The sequence below is a fragment of the Phaenicophaeus curvirostris genome, chromosome 23 (assembly GCF_032191515.1).
Source record: "Phaenicophaeus curvirostris isolate KB17595 chromosome 23, BPBGC_Pcur_1.0, whole genome shotgun sequence".
NCBI lineage: Eukaryota > Metazoa > Chordata > Aves > Cuculiformes > Cuculidae > Phaenicophaeus > Phaenicophaeus curvirostris.
In genome coordinates, this window is record NC_091414.1 from 3,267,444 (window position 1) to 3,278,844 (window position 11,401).

Sequence of the window (11,401 nt, forward strand, 5' to 3'; positions counted from 1 at the left end):
AGAGCCTTAATTATACCATTTATGATCTAAAAGAAATCATAATGCCTTCAGCACTTAGAATTCTGTAAAGTCAAAAGGTATCAGGAGCAAATAATTCCTTAAACCCAAGAAGAAGAAAATTTTCATTATAGACCAGCCTCTGTATATTTACGTGTCTTTGTGTTCTGCGTGTAAATTCATTTAGGAAACCTCGTGAAAAAGGTTTTTGATTTAGGAAGCCTCACGTGAACCCCGGCGTTCTCAAATCTGTAATTAATTTGCTGGTTTGATTATAAAAAACTCTGTTGGATCACTTTGTTAAATTAGCTAATGATTAAGTGCTATTAAAACCACATATTTTCATCCTGTGATCTACCTCAACTTAATAAATCCTAAACTGCTACTAAATCTAAGCCATGTAATAATTACATCCGCAACACCCACATCACCAATTCCCAAGAGCTGAGGTGATCCACTTAAGCAGTGGATTGTCCACAGTCTCTTGGTATTTTCAAGCATTTTCCTCCCCAGAAACCCCAGTTTAGCTCAGTATCGTGCATTTTTGTGAAAGTTAAGGGGCTTAAGAAGGTATAAATGGCTGAAACACAGTATTAGCCTGCCCATTTCCACTGTTCCCTGTCTTCAAGTTTCCTTAAATGTTATTAAATTACAAGTTTTTAAAATTCAAGTTGTTCAGAATTGGTATTTTGCTCTCATCTCAAATTCTATTAACTCCTAGATCGAATATCACTTAGTCTGACCACAGCATCACAACATCCAGCTGCACCACTTCCATCTCCTTTGTTTCAATTCCACAAAAAAAAAACAAGTAACCAATAAAGTTCATATCTTAGAAAGACTCAGGGATAGACCTGAAAATTCTTAGAAGCACACGCATAAGTTTAAACAGTTGTTTCTTCATTCGTTATCTTCCCCATTGAATATTAAATGACTTTTCCACACCAAAGGATACAGATCCCAACCAGCTCCAGGTCAGTATGTCCCTCTCCCAAGGAAAAAAAAAAAAGCAGACAGCAAAAAATTAGATTTAACTGGTCATTTTCAGAAGCTTATGTCAATTTTGATCAATCTATTCAAAATCCTTACCCCTTTCTCTCTCAGAATACTTCTGACTCAACTACTATTTGAGTTCGAAATTGTTAAATAAACGGAATAAAAGGAAAACAGAGCCAAAAAGGGGAAATTGCATGGCAAACCAATATTCCAAAACCTGGGAAGTTTTCCTTTATTTCCTCACCCAGGCCCATCTAAGAGAAAATAAATTTCAGTGCCTTGAAAAATAAGGGCTTCTGCTCATGTACAATTTCCACAGGAAAATAGGAACAAAACCAGACCCCAAGACTTTCCATTTCCTCTTGACCATCCACTGTCATTACAACTCAAGGTACATTTAATTTCCTTTCATAACCTTTGACAACAAGAATCACTAATAATATTTTAGTTGAAGAAACTTTTCTAAAATATTACAATCAAATCAATTGCATTAACACATTTGAACCTCCAAGTTCAACACAGTGGAAAACACAATATTTCTTTATTATATCAGCTGTCTGGTCATATAGAAATCATCTATAGCTAAAACCAAAAGTATTGAGAGCGCTATTTATCCACAGTTAGCAAAAGGGATTATCTGACAGTTGAAAATGAAAACCCGCTAATAAGAATTACAGTGTATTGAAAAGTTTAAACAATGCGATTAAGGAAACTTTTGCAATCATAAGGAGTGTATGCGATTCTATTTCGCCTTGCTAACAAAACCCCTCTGGGATTTCTTATTGCGTTCTACAATAACTAAACTGGAATATTATGTTAAACAAGTCTCACATTCTACCTGTATTTGGAATATATTTAAAATTAAGAGGTAACGTTTTCTCAGCGTATTGCACTTTACTAAAGCATTCATATTTGCACTCAAAATTATTTGCCCAAAGCAATAAGCAGGACAGAAGGAAAGTCAAAAAGCCCTAACTAATGCCTTGGCCATTTAGAGCCTTAAGAGATGCACTGTAAAGACATTTAAGTCATCTTTTATAAAGTTATTTTTAAGAAATGAAACAAAGAATTCTTTAGAAGACCGAGGAGAAAACTCGGTGAGGGAATACAGTGACGAGATGGCAGAAAATAGCACATTTATCAGCCAGTGACAAAGGGAAATAGGCAGCGTAATCCTTCAGGAAACAAACCCTGAAAAGGAAAACTGCAACACAGATAATGATGATGTTGCCTATACCATTCACTTAGTGATTAGAGAATTAAAACCTAAACAAATGAAAAAAAAAAAATCAAATCAAGATGTGTCTGGGAAGAACATGCAAGATAGGAAAGAGTAAAATTTGTCAGTTAGGTTATTTGCTGGGCTCTGTGGTGGTTCGACCCTATCAAATAACACTTCTAGAGTTATAACACAATGGTGCGAATTCATAACAATCATCCAAATCTACGTCTTCATTTTGCTCATATTTTAAACTATATTTAAACCCAGCCATGAGGAGGTCAAACTCAGAGTTACGTGTAACTCCTGAGAGTGCAAGTTTACCCTACACTTTGAATTCATTTCAGCTAGAGGAGGCAAAGCAAAGTCTCAGACACTGCCCATTTATCCTTTCTCTGGTTTAATCACATCTCAACCTACAGTGCTTCACCCCAAAACCATCCCTGGATTCAATACATTTTAATATAATCAATGGAGGAAGCGAGATAAGAGCCATGTGTCGTGAAAACAATCTTCTGAACCCTGGTAATTCACATTTCCATGAAAAACAATTAAGAAGCCCAGAACTATTAACTGCTGTTCCTAGCATCACAAATAAGTTTTATTGGTTTGGTCATGTACCCAGGCATGAAGAACCCCATATTCTCCTCTTAATCTTCAAAAAAAACAGACTATAAAACTCAAAAGAACCATTGGACTCGATGATCCGGTGGGTCTCTTCCAACCTGGCTATTCTATGATTCACCAATAAATTTACAAGTGAGACCTATGAGCCCAGTCCTCAAATGCTTTGCTCAGTTGCCAGTGAGCTCTGAAGGCGACCTGAATTCCTCACGTATCCACGTTTCCATTGGACAAATCCCTGAAGAACTTGACTCCCTGCCTGTCGACACCAGGTATAAGCAAACCTTCCCCTTGCTGAATTCTGCCTGAAAAAAAACCACTGACCTGCCTTGGTTGTTTAACCAAGTCAGGCATCTCAATCCTTAAATCAGAATCTTAAGCCAGTCATTTTCCATTTTCTCCATTTTCAACACCGTGTGTTTTCTCTATATGGTACCACGAAAATCAGATGTTTGAGACTGAAACCCCTGTATCAAAATAAACACATGGGAGGCAACTGTTTCTTGCATCATCATGGAATAAAAGGACAAATTATGATGTGCCATAAAACATAAGAGACGGGAACTACGATGCTGGAGTAACTTTGCTCTTCTCTTCCTCCTAGGTCTCCCAAACTTCCATTTAACATCCAATTTCCATCTCCTTACCAACAGTTGCAGGCACAGATATTGAGCTGAGAACCCACAACACTTAAGAACACAAAGAAAAGTGACTATTATTCCAACTCCAACAAGCTTCTAGATATCCCAAAGTACAACGATATAGAATCACAGAATCAGAGAATAACCAGGTTGGAAGAGACCCACCGGATCATCGAGTCCAACCATTCCTATCAAACACTATATGAGGTGACTAAGGACAAAACCTTTATCGTGACAGAGAAGGAGCTGTGTGGCAGTCATGTTATGCAAAGACTTTGAACCCACTAGCAATAAAAAAGAGCAGAAGCCAGTTTTTAGAATTAGGCTAACAGGGTAATTCCCGTGCCATCGCTATAATGATGGAGAGGAGCACCAGAAGAATATTCGTTCTAGTAATGCCTTTCCCAGGCTAACGGGAAAACATTATTTTAATGTTGAAAATTAACACCCTGCCCTGTCCAAGACACAGAAATACTTTACAAACCAAAACATCAAGAGTTGCAGCCGCTCCAGGACGTTTTCTCATTCCCCAGAGAACGGGAGCTGGTAATAACGATAATAATTTTTATTATCCTAACGACAACAACATTTCATAGCAAATAAGCTTTGGGAAGCGTTGTGCCCTCACAGAAACGCACGGAACCCGATAGTTTTAATGTTTGATTCTGACTCTGTCTGTCAGGAAACAAGCGCGAGCCTTCAGCAGCCGGGGCTGCCTGATTAGTCTCACAGTCGCTCCGTCGCGCCATCAGCTTCGCAGCGGGATGTTCTCCTGCATCACTGCCCCAAGCCTCTAGGCAAAGGATTCTAATAATGAGTCACAGTGCCGTGACTGAGGCCACACTTCTGCTCTGGTGAGCTGCTTGCTGAGAGGGACTGCAGGCTCCCTCATTATCATTTTACAGCTTTTTTTTTTTTCCTCCTCCTCTTCTTTTTTTTTCCCCCATTTGTTCTTTTCTATTCCTTTTCCTTCCTCCAAATGCTTGGTGCATTTCAGCGAGAGCACTTAGTGCTACCACCAGGACAGAAGCCATATGCTCATGTTTAATAACCTTCTGGTGCGAGGTACTCATAAAACTTGAGATAAGCTAGAGTAGTCTAAGAAAGAATAATGTAATATACCATATTCTACCGCATCCCAATAAATAAGATGCAGCCATTCTCCTTCCAACCACCAGGTTTAACTTTTACAATCCATTCAAGACCTTAGAGCGACCTTCCAGCACCTGAAGGGGCTACAAGAAGCTGGGGAGGGACTGTTCACAAAGGTTTGGAGTGATAGGACGAGGTGCAATGGGGATGAACTGGAGAGGGGCAGATTTAGACTAGACATAAGGAAGAATTTCTTCACCATGAGGGTGGGGAGGCCCTAGAACAGGTTGCCCAGAGCAGGGGTGGCTGCCCCATCCCTGGAGGGGTTCAAGGCCAGGCTGGATGGGGCTTGGAGCCCCTGATCCAGTGGGAGGTGTCCCTGCCCATGGCAGGGGTGGGACTGGATGGGCTTTGAGGTCCCTTCCAACCCAAACTATTCTATGATTCTATGATTTTACACGTTTCTCTTCCATTAATGGCATCGCACAGAATTAAAAATAAAAAAGAAAATAAAAAGGTACCTCATTTAGCTCCACCACAGCAGCATAAAAAGATGGTTTTATTCATAGAACCATACAATGGATTGGGTGAGAAGGGACCTTTAAAGGTCATACTCCCCTACCACTATTCTTTTGCACTGTTGGGAAGGCAAATTTCTCTAGAATTTGATACATATTGTTTATGCAAAAATGTAATTATATCATAGTTACATCTTAGACACACACATAGTACTAACCTTCCATTTATTAATTGTCTGGCAACATCCAGCTCAACAAATGCTCTGGGCAACCCAGGTCAGGGCCTCCCCACCCTCACAGGGAAACATTTCTTCCTAAGATCTCATCTCAATCTTCTCCCTTTCAGCTGAAAACCATTCCTCCTCATCCTGTCCCTGCCCTCCCTGATCCAGAGCCCCTCCCCAGCTTTCCTGGAGCTCCTTTTAGCAGCAGAAGCTGCTCTAAGTTCTCTTCAGATGAGAAGAGAGCATTAAGAAAAGCTTAAGCTACCCATCACCTCAAATGAGTAGTGGTTTTGTCTATGAGACAACAGTGCTACGTGCACACTAAATATAACTACAGCACCTCAGACCTCCTCTAATTTTACACGATTGGCGTCCTGCTCTCCCAAGTTTTGGGGCAAAGCAACCTTTTAAATGCTTGCCCAGCAGCAAGGAGGTTGCTCATTGCTTAGTCAGAATTCCAACCTTTACCTTGAGCTCAGCTGAGGTCACAATTCACAAGGAGAACGCGGCAAAGGGCTGGTCCCTTCGAAAAGAGCTCAAAACCCCATGTAGACACCACAACTCTACCAAAGGCTGGTTTGAACAACACCCAGAAGTGATGGGGTTAGGGGAGAAGTCTACATTGTCATCCAAAAGTGCCCAGAAGTAAGGTCATTTAATAAAAGAAAAAGGGCACAGAGAGAAAAAGCAGATTAATATCTGAAAAAGGGGGTGACACAGCACAAAAAAGGGGCGTACAGCATCAAACGGGGCAATAAAGCACCAAAATGGGATAACACAGCAGAAAAATGGGGCAATACAGCATCAAAATGGGCAATGAAGCACCAAAATGGGATGACACAGCAGAAAAATGCAGCAATACAGCACCAAAAGGGGGCAATTCAGCATGAAAAGGGGATAACAGAGCAGAAAAAGGGCAATACAGCACCAAAATTGTACAACACAGCAAAAAAATGAGGCAATACAGCACCAAAAGGGGAACAAGAAAGCAGAAAAGGGGCAATAAAGCACCAAATTGGGATAACGCAGCAGAAAAATGGGGCAACAGAGCACCAAAATGGACAATAAAGAACCAAAATTGCATGACACAGCAGAAAAATGGGGCAATACAGCACCAAAAGGGGGCAATTCAGCACAAAAAGGGGATAACAGAGCAGAAAAATGGGGCAATATAGCACCAAAAGGGGTAATAAAACACAAAAAGGGGATAACAGAGCGGAAAAATGGGGCAATATAGCACCAAAAGGGGGCAATTCAGCACAAAAAGGGGATAACAGAGCAGAAAAGGGGGCAATATAGCACCAAAAGGGGTAATACAGCATGAAAAGGGGATAATGGAGCAGAAAAATGGGGCAATATAGCACCAAAAGGGGTAATACAGCATCAAAAGGGGATAATGGAGCAGAAAAATGAGGTAATACAGCACCAAAAAGGGTAATACAGCACGAAAAGGGGATAACGGAGCAGAAAAATGGGGCAATATAGCACCAAAAGGGGTAATACAGCACAAAAAGGGGATAATGGAGCAGAAAAATGAGGTAATACAGCACCAAAACCGGACAACACAGCAGAAAAACGGGGTAATACACGAAAAGGGACAAAACAGCACCAGGGGAGGGCAATTCGGCATGGAAAGGGGGCAGAAAGCTCAATTCCTACCCGGCCGGTCTCCCCCGCAGCCCGCTCCTGGCGGGAAACCCCCGCACGTGGCGCCCCGGCGCGCGCGCGCGCGCTGCCGAGGGCTCCGCCCCTCATTAGCATACGGCGCGCGCCGGGGCGGCTTTCCCGCCGCGCGCGCCGAAGGTTCTCGACGCGGCGCGTGCGCAGTCGCGGGGTTGGGGGGGGGGGTAGCTGCTGCGTCAGTGTGACTCAGCAGTTTGTGCCTGTCGCAGGTAGACCTGGCAGCCGCCCTGCAGGGTTTGAGGGGGCAGCGCCTCCTCCTGAACAGGGGGGTGAGACTCAAACACACCCTAACTCAGCTCTTACCTGAGGACACCTCAAATGTTTCACCTCATGTGTCGTTCCCTGGGACACAGTGGCCCCTCGGATGGGATCCATCTGGATTTCTGCTCCTCCCAAACATCTCTCTCTGTAAACTGAAGAGATGGATTTGATGGGTGGACGGTTTAGTGGATAAGAAACTGGTTGGATGGTTGTATTCAGAGAATCGTAGTCAACGGCTCGAAGTCATCGGAGGTCTGAGACGAGTGGTGTCCCTCAGGGGTCCGTACTGGGACCAGTGCTGTTTAATATCTTCATCAATGATATAGACGGCGAGATCACGGGCACCCTCAGCAAGTTTGCAGATGACACTGAGCGCAGTGGTGCAGTTGCCACAGTGGAAGGATGAGGTGTCATCCAGAGGGCCCTGGGCAGGCTGGAGAAGTGGGGCTGTGAGAACCTCTGAGGTTCAACAAGGCCAAGGGCAAGGTCCTACACCTGGGTCAGAGCAACCCCTGGGTTCAGTACAGGGATGATGTGGTTGAGAGCAGCCCTGAGGAGAAGGGCTTGGTGGTGCTGGTCAATGAAAAGCTCGATATGAGCCCTCAATGTGCGCTCACAGCCCAGAAACCAACCGTATCCCGGGCTGCATCCAAAGCAGCGTGGCCAGCAGGGCGAGGGAGATGATTCTGCCCCTCTGTTCCTCTCTTGTGAGACCTCACCTGGAGGATTGTGTCCAGTTCGGGAATCCTCAACATAAGAAGGAGATGGAGCTGTTGGAACGGGTCCAGAGGAGGCTACAAAGATGATCCAAGGGCTGGAGCAGCTCCCACGTGAGGACAGGCTGAGAAAGTTGGGGTTGTTCAGCCTGGAGAAGAGAAGGCTCCAAGGAGACCTTATAGAGACCTTCCAGTACCTGAAGGGGCTACAAGAGGAACTGTTCACAAAGGCTTGGAGTGATGGGATGAGGGGCAATGGGGATAAACTAGAGAGGGGCAGGTTTAGAATAAACATAAGGAGGAATTTCTTCACTATAAGAGTGGTGAGGCCCCAGCACAGGTTGTGGCTGCCCCATCCCTGGAGGGGTTCAAGGCCAGGTTGGATGGGGCTTGGAGCAACCAGATCCAGTGGGAGGTGTCCCTGCCCATGGAACTGGATGGGCTTTGACATCCCTTCTGACCCAAACCATTAAGAACCAACCAACCTTGGTTGGAAATATATCTAAATTAGGTAGCCCTGAACATTCTATAAAAACAAATAACTTGATAAAGTCAAATGTCAGCATCATTTTGAGTTTTTCTTAAACTCAGAAAACTCCTATTTGGCTTTTGATGTAAATCAACAGTTTATCCTCATCCTGCTGCTTGAGAAGCTGTGACCTAATTGCACTGGATTCCCTCTGTATTTAACTTTTTATCCCTAAGAGAGCTCTGTGGTGCAATGCTCTGTAAAATTACAGTTAACTTATTCACTAACGGATTCAAGTGTTCTTTAAGACTGATGTGCTGTGAGCCATTACAGGCTAAGCCGAGCTGACAGACTCTATTAAAGCACAGTGCTGTCATGGAAAATGTGATCTTAACACAAGTGCATGTGATGGATACCAATTACTTCGCTCGTTTTCATCAGAAGTCTGCGTGACATCGAAGTTATTATGAATGACTGACGAGATCACGGAACGCTCTACATCATGACTTTCAAACATGATTCATCCTCGATCACGGAGTAAAGATAACTACTTATCTATCACATTATGACCTGTTGGTATGCAGGGGAGGCAGATCAGCCTCGTCACCTCCTAAGCAAAGTTATATCCCACTGTGCTAATTGTCACTGACAGGCACTGGCATCTTTCTTCATGGCAGTAGAAGGATGCTTAATAATCTTAACATCTCCCCTTTAGAAGCATTAACTTATTAGAAAAGAGTCTTTTCCAGAAAGCAATTATTTTAATCAATGCTAAATCATATAAATTATTGCCCCCTAACAATTGTCTTTAAAAGCGATTAACCAGGCAGTTGTTTCTAAACGCCCTAAGATCGGTGCTGCAGTCAAAAGGAGGGCTCTGCTTCTTCAGCGTGTCACTTAGAATAGAATTATAGATTAGTTTGGGTTGGAGGGGACCTTAAACCCCATCCAGTTCCACCCCTACCACGGGCAGGGACACCTCCCACTGGATCAGGGGCTCCAAGCCCCATCCAACCTGCCCTTGGACACCTCCAGGAACGGGGCACCAACAAGTTTCCTGGGCAACATGTTCCAGGGCCAGAATTTCTTCATGCTGAGGGTGGGGAGGCCCTGGCCCAGGTTGCCCAGAGCAGGGGTGGCTGCCCCATCCCTGGAGGTGTTGAAGGCCAGGTTGGATGGGGCTTAAGTACCTCGCAGACATCTAAAAACTGTGACTATTGAAATAAACTTTCTCCCTTAAGCTCCACCAGACGCTCTTTGTGCTCCAGACTCTTTAAAAGAGAACAAGACAGCCATCTAGAGGGGAAGAAACATCAACTCTCTTTAGGTCACAAGGGAACACTGAGTGACCAGTTCACTCATTGCAAGCCAGGGCCACCCTTCCAACCCAAACTACTCTGTAATTCTATCCCCTCGATTTCTGCATGAACCTGAGACATTTCACACCTTCCTTTTGTTTCATATCCAACACGAAGTGCGGGTGACCCACTTACTGCCCCTAGCAAGAAATAATCTTTGAATTAAATCCAAAAGCATTCTTCAAAAGATTCTTTACACCGGTCTTCTAATAATGTCCTGTTCTCTAATTTTGCAACGGTTTCAATGAGCTTTTCGATCATTGGTATAGATATAATAAGCAAAACACCTCCTCCTAACCCCATTATGATGAAAGCTTTAAATTTTATTATTCATTTTTAATGGGAAGAAGTTAAACTCCCTCAGGAACCATAAAAAGTAGGGGTTTGATCTGTCAGCTAATGGAAGGTTGCTAGAGTCATGCCTTCAGCAGTCAGTCTGACAAAGAATAGACTTTGTACTCGCATGACAAGAGACAGAGAGATGTTGCCCATGATTACTTCTAAAAAAATCACTCTCACCGCTCTCGTGGTGAAGAAATTCTTCCTTATGTCTAGTCTAAATCTGTCCCCCTCCAGTTTATCCCCATTGCACCTCGTCCTATCACTCCAAGCCTTTGTGAACAGTCCCTCCCCAGCTTTCTCGTAGCCCCTTCAGGTACTGGAAGGTCTAATTAACCTTTAAATCATCCTAAATGCACTGAAGTGGCATTTCTGTTCATCACTCTTCAGTTCAAAATTGTAACATAACCCCTGCTCCACACAGGGTGATTTTCCAAAAACCGGTACATCGATCTTTGTATGAAATACAACCATGCCTATTGAAAAAAAAAAGGCTGGAGGAGGGGGGAAAACTGCAAATCAAATCCCCTTCCAGGTCAAAGTCTGTCTGGGTGAACTTCAAAGGAGATTTCAAGACCTGAAGAGTGACTGCGGCAGCTCAGAAGGTGGCTCTGAAGAAAAACTGCTATCAGCTTAGGAGCAGGGTTTATCTCGGTCCCAGCTTCTGGCACGTGACACGGGACAGACGCTGGCCTTGAGACACTGGGGATCAGAAGCGTGACACTTGGAGGCTCGCAGAGTTTTTGAAGAGCGAATGTGTTTATGGGGAAGTAAGATTTTTTTTCCTTGCTTTCAATGGGAATCAAAATTATCAGTCACTCAAAACAGGATTATAGGCTTAAATATAAATATTTCCTCTTTGCTTTGCTTCTACAGATTTCAAATGAAGAAGCAGCAGTTTAGCAGAAAGACATTGGAAGGGGGAAGAGGAGGGAAGAGGGCAGGGATGGACACAACATTAGCAATAAAAACTCTTGTTGTGAACACCAAAGTCAGAAGCAAGATGTGGACGGGGGGGGATAGCTTCTCCCGAGGTAAGGAAGAAAATGGAATATTTGAGAACCCATTGCTGCCTAATTTACACATTTGCTACTTTTTAATCGAAGAAACTCCTACCTTAGGATGCAACAGGCTTCAGAAGAAGAGCTCATTCACATCCAGACGATTCTGTTATGAAAGCAAAGGGTGGAGCTTTGGACGTTTGCAGCTACTATAAATAAATATGAAAGCTCTGTTAAAAAGGCTGCGTGAAGAAAAGTTTCTT